Genomic DNA, 17,161 nt, shown 5'->3' on the forward strand with positions numbered 1-17,161 from the left:
TGCAATGCTTATGTCAGGTTTATATGTATATTACCAGACAATATTTACTGCAGGAAATGTTTATTAGGCAAATGCTTCTTATAAGTTATTAGTCTGAGGGACAGAGGGCCAAGAACTCAGTAACTCCATTTTGAAGAGACCTATTGATCATGAACTTAGTTCTAGGCTAAATTATTTTATTTTATTTGCACCTTAGATATGATTATATAGTTTCTTCTGGAATCAAGTGGGACTAGTAAAAGAAGCAACAGTGTATTTGAATCATATAATACTCTGATATTATAAGCTAATTAGGCATTATTTCTGTTATTCTTATTTCCTGTAAAAGTTAATGTTTAAGTACTGACTGTTACTATATAATAGTTATGTCAAAACAATAGTAATTCTACAACTAGACAAGCCAGGATTATTATATTTAGTTGCAATATATTAATAGAAATCTCTAACCTTTAATGTAGAGAGAGATCCTTCCTTAATAATTTTGATTTCTGAATACAACTGATAAAATCTTAGCTTATAACACAACGGATTTAACTGTGGTTGAAAATTAGAAAGTTAGATGGCTAACTGATATGGCAGTACCAGGGGAAAATAGAAGACAAGGAGAAGATCACAAAATACAAAAATCTGAAAATAGAAATAGAAAGCACTCAGGGTTCACTTTGAATAGAATTCTTTATTGGCAAAGTGTGATTGGACACACAAGGAATTTGGTGCATATGCTCTCAGTGTACATAAAAAGACAAGATACACTCGTCAAGAATCTGACCACCAGAGGGACTCTGCCCATGTGGGCCAGTGGTGGGTTCCAACAGGTGTTACCACCGGTTCTCTTTGCACACGCTCTTTGCGCACGATTGCTCTGCGCAAGCGTGTTAGGTTTCTGCCCAGCTGAGGTGCGGCAATCCACTCTGCCGCGCCTATCAGCTAGGCTAAAAAACAAGAACTAAAGGTAGGAATAAAGCGGGGGTGGGTGGAAGGGCCCAGCTCCAAGTCAAAGAGAACCGGTTCGGTGACATCACATCATCACCACTACCGGCTCGGCCAAACTGGGCCGAACCAGGAGCAACCCACCACTGATGTGGGCCAAATTCTTTTAGTGGTCAGCCCTTTTGCTCTCAGTCTCTGGGAACTGACTGAAAAAGGTCTGTCTCAAAATCCAATCTGGAGTGGATTGTACCGTATGGAGTGTTTGTACTGTAGCATTGGCCATTTGCAGCCAGCTCCCAGAGAAAAGAGGATTCCCTCTTGCTTCTAGGAATTGGCTGCAAATGCCCCATGCTTTTTCAGCCAGCCTCCAAAAATGAAGTCACTTGCAACCTTCTCTGCCTGCATTTTTTTTTATATACATATAATTTTTTTAAAAAAAACAAACAAAGATAAAACATTCCATCTTTCTTTATGAAGTGTGTCGTCTGGGTACATACATCTCTGTGCTACATCGTTCCTCATTTATCACAGCTTTCACATTCACATTCACATTAATTTTTGCATTCTTATTGACTTTTGGTCACTGAACAAATAGTTGTTAAGTGAGGACTTGTAGGCTGATGCATTATGAAGTCCTAGGCTCTTGGGAATCTCAATGCTTATGTAGGCCAACACCTACTAAAAAACTGGCCACTGTGATTTCACCTTTTAGTTTTTTTAGAGTTTTTTTTACTCAATAGATATTTAGTATTAATGGAAATATAATGTCAAAAAATTAAAATTCTGTCTAGTATTATCTCACAGTCTGCCAAACATACTCATTTGTATTCATAGTTTCCAGCTAATATTTTTGGCATGGCTTCCAATGTGAAAAGGAGCAATTTAGTAGGCTATTTAGAAATTGTAACTCATCAACATCATTTATAAATATGCCTGATCAGCATTTTTTGACATTCTTCAAAATATTGGGAAGAATCTCTACATAGTGGGCATTGAAAGAGGACATTCTAATTATCTCAACTCTCCCAGTTCCACAAATCATTCCCTACTTGTCTTATTTCTTGCCTCCAAAAAAAGCAGGAAGAAAAGCATTTAATTATATCAAAGCCCTGAATGCTGAGATTTTTAGGTAGAGTTAAGATATCCTGCTGGCCTACTGCAAACCTTTTAATCGTAGAGATCAATAAATTAGGCACCTTATATAGGTACCTATAGAGATCAATAAATTTAGGTCCTTCCATTCAATCAGTTTTCAGAATTCACTGCTTCAACATAATACAATCATTTTTGTAATCCAACAGGTGCCTAATATATAGATTATCTGGAGAAAATCCTAGAAATGTTAATTTCAGCAAATGACTTCCTTTATTTAGACTGGAAACCATAGTCAAAAGTGGAGGGGACCAGCTGCACAGAAAAATAGAACAGCTTTAGCCAGTTTTTAAAAAGAGCTCTTCAGGTATAAGCCTCTAATTTCACCATGCAAGGTTGCCTGGGGCACATATTGCAGTATCTAAAGAACTGATCTTAAACATTTAGCCTGAATGCCTTCTAGTGGCCTGAAGTCACGAAAGGGTCCGAACTGAAGTTCATAAAGCATCTTCACTAAAAAGTGGCTGATTGTAGTTATCACCTTCAAATCTTGGGGATTTAAAGCTGTCAGCTGCATTTCCCTGGGCAGTTTGAGAAAGAATATTGCATGTGTCTTTCTGCTATTAAAAAAATTGAGTGCCACTCATATAAGTCTTAGGTCATTTGTAAAATTCATAACTTTACTTTTTAAATAATTAATAACCATTTCTTTTCAATGTAAGATCCCAAGCTCTTCCAAGTTCAGCAGGAACCCTGGAGAAAAATGACTGCATCTCCCAGATACAGTAAGATATTAACAAAACTTTCTTGATCTTAGGAAGGTGAAAAATGAAAGCATTTAAATGATTAGTCAGTATTAAATATAAGAGTTATATAGTACAGACCCAGAATGCACTTAACTCACTTTTGGGTATTGACAGCACTTATTAAATATACCTGCAAGCTGCATCTAACTTTCCGTGATGCATTTTCATATAGTGTTCATATTAAAAATAGCAGGCAGTCAATTATAAAACCTCCAGCTTTTCCCACAGCTTACTGTCATGAATAAAACTATGCACTGCCTTTAAAATCAATAAAAGGTATGTGCATTAAATTAAAAAAACAGGTAGAATATCTCTCTACTGGGTGTTGTAAGATCAAATACTGATCTAAAATGGAATGTCCCTTCTTAAAACTTGTCTGTTCCTCTACTAGAATGTGCTCCTGTTAACCTTAATCTTTATTTCCCTATATATCCCTAGCATAGAATTTACTTATTATATTGAGCAGAATTTACTTACTACATTGACTAAGCCTCTACTTAGCAGAGACATCCTTCTTTTAGCAATAGCACTTAATCTTATATACTGCTTCACAGTGGTTTACAGTTGTTTCTAAGAGGTTTACAGAGTCAGCATATTGCCCCCAATAATCCTCATTTTACCAATCTTGGAAGGATGGAAGTCTGAATCAACCTTGAGCCTGTCAGGATTGAACTCCTAGAGCAGTGGTGGCGAACCTATGGCACACGTGTCAGAGGTGGCACTCAGAGCCCTCTCTGTGGGCACACATGCCGTCGCCCCAGCTCAGCTCCACCGCATTTCACTATGATGTTTCTCACCGTTGTTTGTAGGGAAACAGAAGCTTGCAAAAGAAAAAGATCTCGCCTCTTGCAGAGCTGCCGGTGTTGTTATGCCCTGCCTCCCACTGGCCAGCTGGTCTTGGGTTGCTGCTGAGAGAGAGAGAGACTTGCAGTTTGGGCAGTCGGTCTCTAAAAGGTTTGCCATCACTGTCCTAGAGTGAGCAATGACTTAGCCTGCATTCTAACTACACCATCACAACTCATTTGTGTTTTTAAAGATGGCAACAATAATTTTATGCTCCCATCCTCTAAGCTTATTTATCAATAAAAGAATTTGGCCAAAATGAAATCCCAACATTCTAAAGTTCTTGTGATGGGATTAAATCATCCACTCCTCTACTCTGTGTGTATGTGTGTGTGTGTGCCTCTGAGTCAGTGGTATCTCCAGGTAATGTCACAGAGATTGCCTGGGTAAATTCCTGAAGTTTTCCTGGCAACACTTTCTGAAATGGTTTGCCATTACCTTCTTCTATGGCTGAGAAAGAGCGCTGGCCCAGGGTCACCAGCTGGCCTTATGCCGCGTTTTTCTGAATTTTCTATTTTATTCAGGAGATTAAAATACAAAATGCAAAAGAAAAAAAAATATTCTTGTCTAGTTTTGTTTTGTCTTTATTATTATTTTTTCTTTTAGACCAGCTGGCTTTATGCCTAAAGCAGGAGTAGAACACATGGTCTCAAATTTCTAGCCTGGAAGAGCTTCCTTAAGCTGAGTTGACCCTTAAATTTTCAATATCTAATTTTCAATATTCATACTGGGACTAATTCAAGAGTTCTTTATTAAACAGCTAAAACAAGTTGTCCTGTGACTGTACATGCATATACTTTCTGCATATTTTCATAATCGTAAGATATAAAAGCAGTGCTTTTAGAATATTCACTACTGTCTAAAAACAGGCAGAGTCTTAATTTCTTACTGCATGAATGAAATTTATTTTATAATATCTTCTTGTACTTCAGTATTTATAATACTTCTTGGAAACCTCTGTAATCACATGGGATTCTCATTAATTTTATGCATTTTATTACATGCAGTAAGTGATTTTTAAGTTCTTAACACAATAGAAGCTGAATCCCGGCTCTAACTTGTGCTGGGAAGTTATATCAATCATTATTCATATCTTTTTGTAATTACTGCACTAGCATATCATAGTTGTCAAGGTTTAAACAATAGATTCTGTAGTATAAGGGAGGAACCTCTGAAGCTGGGTGCTCCTTTGTTCCTTCTCTACTAAAAGACCATTTATCATGGCAGATTCTTTTAATGAATGGAAGCCTGGGGCTGATAATGCACTGAGTTGGGAAATGGTCATTTATGAACTGGAAATAATCTCAATAACTTCATAACAGACCAGATCAAATAATGTTAGTAGGCAATTTTAACTGGATGTTCATTTGTCCTTGGGAAATTAAATATATTGATTATCTGGACTAGGTAGAATATGCAGTTTGATTGCATTTTCTTTGACCATTTGATCTGTTTCAGAGGCAAGAGAGAAGCACTGAAATCTAGCATATAATGGGTTATCATCAGTTCTTACACAAGTATTAAAATCACTAGCGTTCATTATAAATGAACAGGTTTCCAATTCATAAATAGGTCTCCAAAGCAGCATGAACAGTGAAGACAATCCCACTGGAGGAATGTATAAATCGCTCAGAGCATTTTATAGATAAAATATCCACCAGTGATATTGCTTAAAGATAGAAGATCTAATAAACCTCACACTCAGAATAGTGGGCTCAGACCATCATCACTCTTTATCTTCCGTCCTCTGTTTCTGCTTTAAGATTGAGTTTACAACCATGCTTTATTATCTCATTATTAAATAAGGTTTCCTGGATCTGTAATATATCACAAAGATACAAAGTTGAGAAAGGAATCCTCCTTGTAGGTGTTATGCCATCCTTCAACATTCCAGTTCAAGATGCAAATCTTGCACTCCTCTTTTCCTCCTCAGTTAGTGACGATATTCTTGATACCTAGTTTCTTCATGCTGCATTTTGCAGGTGGGTAATTCAAATCCAAGGCCACTGTAGTATATTAATATATTATGATGCTGTTAACTCCATTAAATCCTCTGTGGGAGAATTAAGGGTTAGCTGCTATTGCAATTCCAAGCAGCCTTCCTTTAATTATTTAGTTCTGAAATGAAAGCATTTTTTTCTTTCTTCAGGTATATAACTTTTAACTCGCTTCAAAAGTTACATTTCTACATTTCTAGGCCTATTCTCTTCTAGGCCTATCCTCTTCTGATAATGAACTAGAAGTTCCACTCCACACTACATACTATTAAGCGTAGCCCTAATAAGCCAAATAGGCAGCCAGACTAATTGCAGATTTTCTTCTCTTTGTCATTTGCTTTTTATTTAAAAGGCAACTTACCTTCATCAATTAGCCTTATCTGTTAAGCCTATAAGCACTGTTTGTATCACCAATGTGTGCAGCCCATTATAGGAGCTAATGAAGTGCTGAGCATATCATTATCCCTTTCCTTATCATCCAGTGTTATACAATTTTGATTTCTTTTTCTAGACTGATGGTCTTGATCTGTTCTTTAACTTAATTTAAGCCAGAATTATATATTTTAATTTGTCATAATTTGCTTGATTCTTCACAATTTATGGAATTAAAGTTTTTAGTATTTTAAAGGCAAAAGCAGCTGTTGCTAATGAGTGCTTTAGCATTTCCAATGCATGCATGATTTCTTTTGGCTCAAGTAGAGCAAAAGGTGAATCCGTTTTTTTCTTCCTTCTTGAGTTCTGTCAATCCTTCATTCATGGAGGAAATATTAATGTATGCTGTCAGTTAACAGCATATTTCCTTCATTTTTATTAAAATGCTCCTTTCTCTGCTGCAAAGAATGCAAAGCTGAGAATTGAAATTGGGGAAAGTACAGAACTAATATTGTTTAATTCCAGGAACTGATTAAAGAGGAATTTTCAAAAAGTTAGGAAGCTCAGGTGATTGAAGCAGAGGAAACATCCATTTCAAGAGTAAGAAAAAAATTAGTAATAAACAAATAATGAGTGTAATGAAGAACTTATGATAAGAATTTTTATTTTATTTTTGTGCATGGAAATCTGATCTTATATATTTTCCCTAATTTTCGAAGTTGGGAAATATTTTTATTTATACATCCAAAATAGCTTATTTCCTTTGTGGAATCATCTTATAATATCCATCTTATGGTTTTTTCAGCATGGCTGGCTGTAGAATTCTGGAAGTTGAAGTCTACACATCTTAAAATTGAAAAGTTTGAAAAATTAGTCTGAAACATGACATATTCTTCCTAAGTGGCTGGCCATCATCTGACCAATCTTTTTCAACAATAAATGTTTGAATTTTCTTTAAAAGTTTGCTTATCTTTTTCCATCTTTTTAATTAAAATTATTTTATTGATCTCTTCTGACATTAGTCTATGGTAGAAGATGGAAAGAAAAGTGAATTCTATAAACCCATGGCCAAGTGTTAGCAGTACAAAATGTACTGCACATTAGGCCCCCCCGTGCCCCATTTTTGGCCTGGAGCACATTTTTGGCCTGGAGCACATTGATGGCCAAAATCGGGTGCTAGGGGAGGGTGCTCCCCACACCTTGTTTTGGCTACCAGAGTCACCATGGACTGGTCCTTTGCTATTTCTAGGCCGGCCCTGTGGGCCAGATTTAAGCACTCTGTGGGCCAGATTCAGCCCATGGGCCTTGAGTTTGACACCACTGATTTATAACAACCCAGTTTTGTCTCTATTCAGATATCACCATTTCAGGCCAGCTACAATTTCCACTTCCACCTACTTCTGAACAAGTCTTGATCTGCCCATTTTTGCCAAGAACTATGTGAATCATACAAAGGCTTCCGAAAAATGTTCTACTAATGATAAGAAAGTCTTTCTTTCATTGCTTTTGGAGATCATATTTGGCTTTATTCCAGATATGCCCTTCACAGGATCATTTTAAAAAGCTAGATACCAAATTTATTGATCATTTATTTTTTCTATCCATAGATGAGAAGGGGAATTCAAGAATAGGCTAAGTCACTGAAGAGGTAGAATACTGCAGATCAGTGATGGCTAACCTTTTGACCGTCACGTGCCAAAAGTGGGAGGAGCAGGGGGGGTCACACGTGTGCATGCCCACACCCATAATTCAACATGCCCCCCACACGACCCCCTGTGCAACCCCCGCTTTTGGCACACGATGGCCCGGTGGGCCCACTTTTCGCCTTCCCCAGGCTCCAGAGGCTTTCTTGGAGCCTGGGGAGGGCGAAAACGGCCTTCCCCACCCCCCAGAGGCCCTCTGGAGGCCAGAAACAGCCTGTTTCCTGACTTCTGGTGGGCCCGGAAGGCCCGAAAATCAGCTGGCCGGTGCGCGCATGCATGTTGTAGCTGAGCTAGGGCAACGCTCGCGTGCCCACAGATATGGCTCCATGTGCCACCTCTGGCACATATGCCATAGGTTCGCCATCACAGCTGTAGATGGAAGAGAGTTAGTAGGAAGGAAAGGTAGATAGGCCTAAAATAGCAATAGCACTTAGACTTATATACCACTCTGCAGGGCTTTACAGTCCTCTCTAAGTGGTTTACAGAGTCAGCATATTGCCCCCCAAAATTTGGGTCCTCATTTTACCCAGGTCGAAAAGATGGAAGGCTGAGTCAATCTTGAGTCTGGTGAGATTTGAACTGCCAAATTGCAGGCAGCCGGCAGTCAGCAGAAGTAGTCTGCAGTACTGCACTCACCACTGTGCCACCATGGCTCATGGTGGGGAAGAACTTATCAGCAATATTCAATGAAGAAATGGAAATGCCACAATGTCCTTGAGTACCCATAACCAAAAGTAGTGAGAACAAGAAACACCTGATATTTATAGATTTAGAAAGGGACACAAAGAATAAAATAGAGAAAGAGGTAATGCAGTGAGACTGAAATCATGTTAGAGCTATTATGTAAATATATATCTGAGACTGAGATGGGTAGTACCTAAATGTATTAAATAAATAAATAAATAAATAAAATGAACATCAATGCCTTCTATTAATAATGGATATCTAAGTATATAATTGCACAACTTCAGTAATTATTTTCCATGCATATATATATTTTTCTAAAATGTAGCTTTTTAAATAAAATGTATATAAGACTCATAATAATAGGACAAGCACAGAGTACTGGTGACGCGCTACTCAGAAGAGAAAAATGAATATATGTGTGTGTTTATCTATATATCTAATATGCTCTATTATTGTTAAATATTTTTTTAATAAAATGTATCTGTTAAGATGGAAGTATGGGAGAATACATTTTATAGTTTAAACTTTGGAGAACATACATATTCTAATCTCTTTGCACAGATCTGGAGAATCAATTTAAGGCTTCAAGTTTATCTGCAATAAGCAATTTAATCAAGTTGATTCACATCTGAAAACCTCCCACTAAATCCAGCTAAGTGTTGAATATGGGTTTAAGTGCTTAAAGAGCTAAGATTTGTTGACAAGCTGTAAGCACTTTCATACAACAACTGATCACAATCTGGTGAAGTCAGACTTTTTACCAATATAGGAATAACATAATGTATTTTTAATTCACTCTGATTGCGTGCTACTTCATGTGATATCCATGGTCCAAGTAGCAGTGGACTAAGTTTACCAACTTCTGAATATTGTGACTTGCCTCAAATCAATGCTGCTATGTGAGAAACTGAAACAATGCCTCATTGAGCTTCTCAGTTGTGTTAGGAATGCCACATCTGGAGAAAAATAATGAGAATCCAGACATTTTTTTAAAGTCAACAGCTGGACAGATTTTTTTTTGCTGAATTTTTGAAGAATTATTTGGTTAGATAGTTGTTCATCAGGATAGATAATTGTTCACCAAAAAAATAGTATAAGTGTAACATGATAAGGATTACCATTCTCAATTTAAAGAACTTTTAAAATGAATATACCATAGACTCTGATTCTAAAACGAATATACCAGACTTTGATTTTACATTCAATTAAAAGTTTAAACCAAAATTGAAAAATTGCTGTGTTGGAAGAAATATCCATCTTGTTTAGTTCCAAGCTGGAAGAAAGACACTGGAAACATGGAGGCTGATTGTAAAGATGGTTTAATGATGAACAGAACCAGTAGCATTTATGGTTCTTGTGCAGCTGACAAAATGGAGTTGAGAGGGGGTGTTATACTTTCTTTGGGCTTTGTATTTGAGCTTCCTGCCTGTTCCTGTGTAAGAACATGTCCTTCTATTGGCTGTTGTCAGATTCCTATGGGGTCATGTAGGGGTCATAGCTGGCTCTATCAGCAAAAGAGGAAATGTAAGTCCTAGTGCTTGTCTGAGCTAATCTGGTTAACCTCTGGTTTATTGTTTATCTGAGTTCCCAGGTAAATTTTGGACTGCTCTGGGGGTGGTGCAATGAAGGGGCTTTGGACTGATCTGGGCTGGTTTTAATCCTACCATTCTGCCCCTTTGTTTCAAAATATTCTGTCTTGAATGGTTTACCAAATCTGCTTTTCTAAAAGGTGGCCTCCTCAGTTTCTACTTAGGGACAAGGAGACTAGGTCTGGTTTCTGAATAGGCTGGCCCAATATTTCTTAATGAGCACAAAATATCTGCTGGGACTATTAAGAAAGACTTAATATTTAGGGAAATATAATATTCTGCCTTTTTAATATTCCTCAAACTATTTCATTCTTCTAGGGCAGGGGTGGGCAAATGTGGCCCTTTTGCAACCTGTGGACTTCAACTCCCAGAATTCCTGAGACAGCCAAGCCCACCTCTGTTCAAGGGGGAAGAACCCACAGCTGTTTGTATAGAAACAACACTCTTACATATTGCATCTTTATGGTCATTCACTAGTATATTTTAGTAGATACCAGAGAGGTCTTCAACTTAGTTGAGTTTGATGAAATCATGTCTTAGATACATTTCAACTATGGCTGTATGATAGATCTTGGATGAATTGCTGGATCCAATCTGGGTCGCTCACTGTGGCCAGATGTTTCATTTTCAGAGCTTTCAGACTTGTGCTGGAGCCCATCCTCAGGGCATTTCTCTCTCACCAGAATATTGTCTCACATTCTGGTGAGAGAGAAGTTCCCTGAGGATGGGCTCCACCACGAGTCTGAAATCTCAGCAGACTAAATCTCTCTTTCCAGCGAACAACTCAGATTGGATCCTGCAACAGTCTGATGGGACATCTATATTTGCCTTCATTCATCTGTGATAACTGTATCTCACAAAACCGTATATGAATATACACATTCAATGTAGTTTCAGTTTTACTGTTCAAATATGTGAATCTGAATATATTTTGGCTGTCTTATTACTGGCTTTGTCCAATAATTTTAAAACAAAGATTAAATATAGCTATATAATTATTTAAATTGTAGCTAAGTACATATTTCATTAAGAATTTTTCAATTTGTATCTGTCTGTTCCTTTTTGTCACTCATTTGCTGTTGATCTGTTTTATTATAGCCATTAATGGACAACCTTTTAATATATTTACTTTCCTTTCATTAGTTTCTTTCAGCAGGCTTCTGTTCAAGGAAGATTATTTAAAAATCTTTCCAAGTCAAACAAGCCACCCAGTAAAATATGAATGCTTACTTCCTGTTTTGAACATTAGTTAGGTCAAATTACAAATCTAACAATATTATGTAATATATTTATTTAAGGAGTTTATTTTAGAACTTCAAGTTTGCTGCAGTGGAAATGTTAGCAAGACTATTGCCACTTCACAGAAAAGCAATCTCCAAATAAAAATTACACATTTATTGAAGATATTCTTTTTGAGTTTTCAATGGTTTAAACGTTGAAGAAGAAATCAGAACTTCACAGCAGGAAAATACTATTCTTAGTAATCCCACTGGTTTTTCCTCTAGATTTCCACAGCTATCATACTCAGTTCCCTTTAATGCCTTTTCCAGAATTATGTGATATAATAATTCCAGTGCTCTTATACAGATTCAAATCTTGTCCACTTAGTATGATTTTGGTTTACAATAATGTACTTAAATATGAAACTAAATAGCATTGCATTGTTACCATATTTAAAAATTTGGGTTAGGCCTGACAAATACTCCTTTATTATACAGGTAGTCCTCAATGTATGACCACAATTGAGCCCAAAATTTCTGTTGGTGAGTCAGTTGTTAAATGGGTTTGCCCATGTAACTGAGACGCAGTAGCACAGTGGTTAGAATGTAGTACTGCAGAGTACTTCTGCTGACTGCCGATTGCCTGCAATTTGGCAGTTCAAATCTCACCAGGGTCAAGGTTGATTTAGCCTTTCATCCTTCTGAGGTCAGTAAAATGAGGACCCTCGTTGGGGGCAATATGCTGACTCTGTAAACTGCTTAGAGAGGGCTGTAAAGCACTGTGAAGCGGTATATGTCTTAAGTGCTATTGCTATTTTCTTGCCCCAATTGTTAAGTGAATCACTGCAGTTGTTAACTTAGTAACATAGTTGTTAAATAAATTGGATTCCCTATTGACTTTGCTTGTCAGAAGACGATAAAAGCTGGTCACATTATTCTTGAGTCACTGCAACATCACAAATATAAATCAATTGCCAAGCATCCATGGGGATGCTACAATGGTCATAAATGTGAATAATGCTCATATATCACTTTTTTAAGTGCTATTGTAACTTCAAATGGTCACTAAACAAACTGTTGTAAGTTGAGGACTTTCCGTATAGTTTTATAAGAAAAGAAGGGGATATAAATAATTGTGTATAGGTTTAGAAATTTCAGATGTGTTCCAGCTATGTGGGCTTATGATTATTTTCTAAGAGCATAAGCCATGAAATACACTAAAATTCAGTCTAAAACCATTAACATGAACAAACTATAGCTGAAAATGAGCAGGCGGTTGTTTTATTTGTTAGTCCTGTTTCTCCCTTTAAAAATATCAAATTAGATAAGTGGAAGGAAGGCGAGAAAGCAGGCCATTGGAACATTTTTAGAAAAATTATTCTCTCACTTTAAAAAGACTTTTCTTTCCACAATCCACTTCACTTCAGATAGGAGGGAGATTAAAAGGACACACCATAATTTGCTTTATGATCACAGGAAACATATTTTACATGTGCAATTATTATCAAAATTGATCTTAAATTACAGTACAGGGTAGTTTTAATTCAATCAAGTAGATATTCCCCAAATTTAAGTTCCCTATTCTGTTACCAGTTGAATCTAGTTCTGGATCTTATATTTGCTGCATTGAAATTTAGAAATTTCCCTCAGCTCAGACATTCAATACTTATTCCTTTGCTTTCTTCCCTCTGAAACTCAGTTCTATCAGATTTGCTAAAGTACCGTGTTTCCCCGAAAATAAGACCCTGTCTTATATTTTTTTGAACCCTGAAATAAGTGCTTGGCCTTATTGCCATGTGCTCAAAAGCCTGATTGGGCTTTTTATCAGGGGATGTCTTATTTTGGGGAAAACAGGGTACAAGTCTAAAAATAGTGCAGAATTCACTTGGCTCTCAACTTTTTCTGTCATACTACTTTTGTTTTCTTGATAGCTAGTAGCTCATCTTTTTATTGCCAGAATTTGTCCTCCTAATTTCTTTCCTTTTTACCTTAGAAATATGTTATGATCTAATAAAGTCTTTTCTTTTCTTTTCCTTTCCCCGTTTTCTTTTTGTTGGAGGGTGAGGAGGACAAACCTTTTTTTAACCAGATTATCTTAAGTTTTAAAAATAAATAGTGGCTAATTTCCATATTGTCTCTTACCCAATTTTTCCCCTTGTAGTTATATTTGGCTGTTTTGTACAAAATTAAATATTTAAGGTGCTGAGGCAATCCTATGTTTAATTAATAAAAATGGAATCAAAAGTACTTTGGTCTATGTATTTCTGAGAACAAATGGCTAGCTAAAAAATGCTATTTTCTTCTGTTATTCCTAACATCTTTCCACATCTCCCCTTTTTGTTTCTTTCATTTTATCAACCATATTCAATTTAACCTCAGCTTTTTGCATTTAGATTCAGGATTGATGATTATGTCACTTCAAGTTGGTGTTGAACTCAGCAAATAAACTGAAAGACTTTTCTACAGAAAAATCTTCCAACTTAATCTTTCAGGTCACCCAATTGTGCACTCATTGCTTTTGTAATTGACTTGGTTCCCCATGGTTTCCTCTTCTTATCTTTCCTTCACCTTTCCCATCTTTATAGCCTTCTAGAGAGCTAGGCCTTCACAAAACGTGTCAGCTAGAAGGGTAATCTGAATGAATTTTTTGTGCATCAAAATTCAAAAGTGTCAATACTTTCCTATCCTGCTTCTTCAAAGTCTAACTTTTGCTTCCATGTGTTATCAAAAGGAAAACCATTGCCTGCATAATTCTCATCTCTGCAGGTATAGACAAGACTCTTATGGTTGCTGCAGCAAGGGATAGTCTGTGGTATATTTCTTGAGCGTAGTGCTTTTCCTGGTGATCCTAAAAGCGGAAGATATTTTCTACTTTATCTTCGTTGTCAATTTTATCTGATGGTTACATCTATTATAATTACTTTGCTCTTCTTTGTATTTAACCTTATTCCATTTTTTCCACTGTGGTCCTTGATTTTCAAGGATTTTCAAATGGATTACTCCATTTACCAAAGCCTTAATTTTACATAACACTTCCTGTACTTTTTATTTTGCAAATACAAACTTTTTTTCCTCTCTTTCTGAACAAGGAACTGTTTACTGGTTCAAGTGCTAAATATATTGCTAAGATACAGTATAGTTCTCATCTATGAAATGCTACATTGAGAAAAGCATTTGAAATATCTGCTTTGCAACATGCAGACATGAAAACAAAGCATCTTTTAAAAATAATTAAAGCAGGTATGCCTTCCCAGCCAAATGAAGTGGCCATGGCACAAATTGTTTTTGAAAATTCATCCCAAAGATAGATGAATACTTAAACCTGAACTTACCAACCACACTTTCAATTAAATAAAACTTTAATCAACTTCATTCCTTGTCCAGTTCACTACTGCTCCTAAATTTAATGAAAGATAAACAGTTGTCAGTGCCTTGTGTTATGAATATGAACATAACACCACATGCATATTTTCTATGGGAACAGAAAAGATTGTGGTACTTCCATATAGAAGTTGTCAGAAGGCAAGAAGTATAAAAATAATTCTTCCTAACCAATGGATCTTTTGAATGCAGAGCTAAGGGTTTTTTTTTTTTTTTTTTTTTTTGCAGAGGGCAGAGAATTTAAAGAAAGGGAAATGGTATCACAAGACAATTCAGAAAACTCATTTCTCAAATGCTATAAGGATGATGCCTGGAATCAGAAAGTATTTAGTTAAAGCTAACAATCTACCTATTTTTAAGCAATATCTTATAATATTAAAATGTTTGGCAGTTAAGTCAAAATAACATTTGAACATAAGTTGAAATAAACCTTAATAATAAAACCAAAATAATGGGGACAACATAAGAGGCAATTGGAGCTGGTCTTTACTTCTGAGTTGGAAAGTCACTTCATGATGGAGCACATTTCTATAATTGTTTTCTCATGGTCACCATGAGTTGGTTAGTTGGTTGCTACAGCAAGGAATCAGAAAAAATAGATTGCCCTAAAATGCATTATGTATTTCACAGATTATCAGCAATTGCTTTATTTATCTATAAAAGATCATCCTGAGCTGAGCAGGAAATGTAATGGCTATCCTTATGGAGTGATCTGGCTACAGATACTCATAATTTTAATCATCCCATAGTTCAGCGGTTCTCAACCTGGGGGTCACGACCCCTTTGGGGGTCGAACGGCCATTTCACAGGGGTCGCCAAAGCCCTCTCTCCCCCCCCCACGCCTTCACTCACCCTCACTCTCTGCTCTGTTGGATCGCCGGCCGTTCATTTACCCCGCCCACTCCCTGGCTAGAGGGGAAAAAAACTGTTTAAATTCTTGCCGCGGGACTTCAAAGGGCCGCCCTATAGCCAGTGGTGCAGCCGAACCGTTTGTTAAATTGCTGGCTTGCCCCGCCCCTCCGCACCACTATTTATTGCCAATAAATAGTGGTGGGCGAGGGTGGGGGAGCCAGCAATTTAACAAATGGTTCGGTGTTTTTTTGTAATTTTATTGGCCCACGGAGCTTCAGCATAGGCTAATTAGCCCTTGCTTAGATCGTCTCCCGGCCCCCAGCTGATTTGCTCTCAGCTGTTTTGCTCAGAGCTCTGCTGCTTGCTTGGAAAGAGTGCAGATTTTTTCCCCCTACCTATATTGAAAAACGAAAGAGAAAGTAAAACAGGCTGTTGGCTTTGCACGTTGGAAAATTAGGCAGGCAGATTTCTTTTTCCTCACCAAAAAAGGTAGGTGCAAACAACGGGAAATTTAGGGAAAAAGAGGAGATTTTAAAACACAGAAGAAAAAAAGCTCTATTTAACTAGGGAATTGTAATAATTGAGATACTATTAATTGTATATTGTGTTGAAAGCAGAAATGGTTAAGTTGTGGTTTGGAGGAATATATGGGGGAAATTATTTGGTTTATTATTATTGGTAAATATAATTAATTGATTTGTAAGAAATTGGATTGCATGGAAATAATTGGAATATTCATGTTCATATTGATTAATATACAAAAAAGGTAGTTATATAACTAATTGATTTATATTAAAATGTTGAATTTATATTAAACAACTAATATTACATAATTAACCAATGTGAGGATGGATATAAAAATAGATGACAATGGGAAGGGATATAATATAGAAGGGAAAAATTGAATTTGATTAAGATTAGAGATGAGGATGAAGGGTAATATTGGTTTTTTACAAAAATAGATGAGGAATAAATATGGCAAAAAGGAAATATAGAAATTGTAAATTTAATTGAAATGACTAAACACTGTTTAAATTTATGAACCGGCCAAATACTCTGTTCAAAGAAAATACATTGTATGTTTGTATGTGTGTTTCTAATTATTGTTATTTATTCATATTTGTTCTCTTTTATTCTTTAAAGTTTAACAATTCATTCTTTATCTTAATATCTTTATATTTGTTTGGGGTTGGCTTTCTTCCCTTTCATCTTTTTTATTGTACAGCAATCTTTCTCCTCAAACCTACCACCTCTCTTTTCTTTCCTTCTTACTTTCTCTTCCTCACCCTCTTCTCCTCCTCCCTTCTTCCTCTTCCTTTCTCCTTCTCCTCCTCTCTTCCTCCCTCTCTTACCCTCTCCTCCTCTAATTTCCCTTCCCTTCCTTCATCCCTCTCTATTGCTGTATCCTTTTATGCATATGGACTACTCAGAGGGCTGAAAAAGTTATTTGACTGGTCCTCGCACTTTTGACCAGTCTTCGAACTTATGACCAGTCATAAGTGCGAAGACCGGTCAAAAGTGCAAGGACCTGTCAGAAATCACTTTTTTCAGCCCTCTGGGTAGTCCTTTTGTGCATATGGACTACTCAGAGGGCTGAAAAAGTTATTTTTGACTTGTCCTCGCACTTTTGACCAGTCCTCGAACTTACGACTGTCCTCACATTTTACGTTTTTGCCCTATCTTGTCACC

At 36.6% G+C, this 17,161-nt stretch overlaps 1 protein-coding gene across 4 annotated transcripts in view; it reads right to left on the reverse strand.

Moving 5' to 3' along the window:
- STS (steroid sulfatase) overlaps positions 1-17,161 on the reverse strand; it is a 140,281-nt gene that overhangs the window by 118,995 nt on the left and 4,125 nt on the right. The window contains exon 2 of one of the 4 annotated variants that reach the window (XM_034431458.3): positions 14,572-14,636. The exons of the other annotated variants lie outside the window; for them this stretch is intronic. The gene's annotated coding sequence lies outside the window, so the exon portion shown is untranslated. The remainder of the gene's footprint in view (positions 1-14,571; positions 14,637-17,161) is intronic. 4 annotated transcript variants of the gene reach the window in all.

Source organism: Pantherophis guttatus, chromosome 5 (genome assembly GCF_059756535.1).
Source record: "Pantherophis guttatus breed Tessera chromosome 5, ASM5975653v1, whole genome shotgun sequence".
Taxonomy (NCBI): Eukaryota; Metazoa; Chordata; class Lepidosauria; order Squamata; family Colubridae; genus Pantherophis; species Pantherophis guttatus.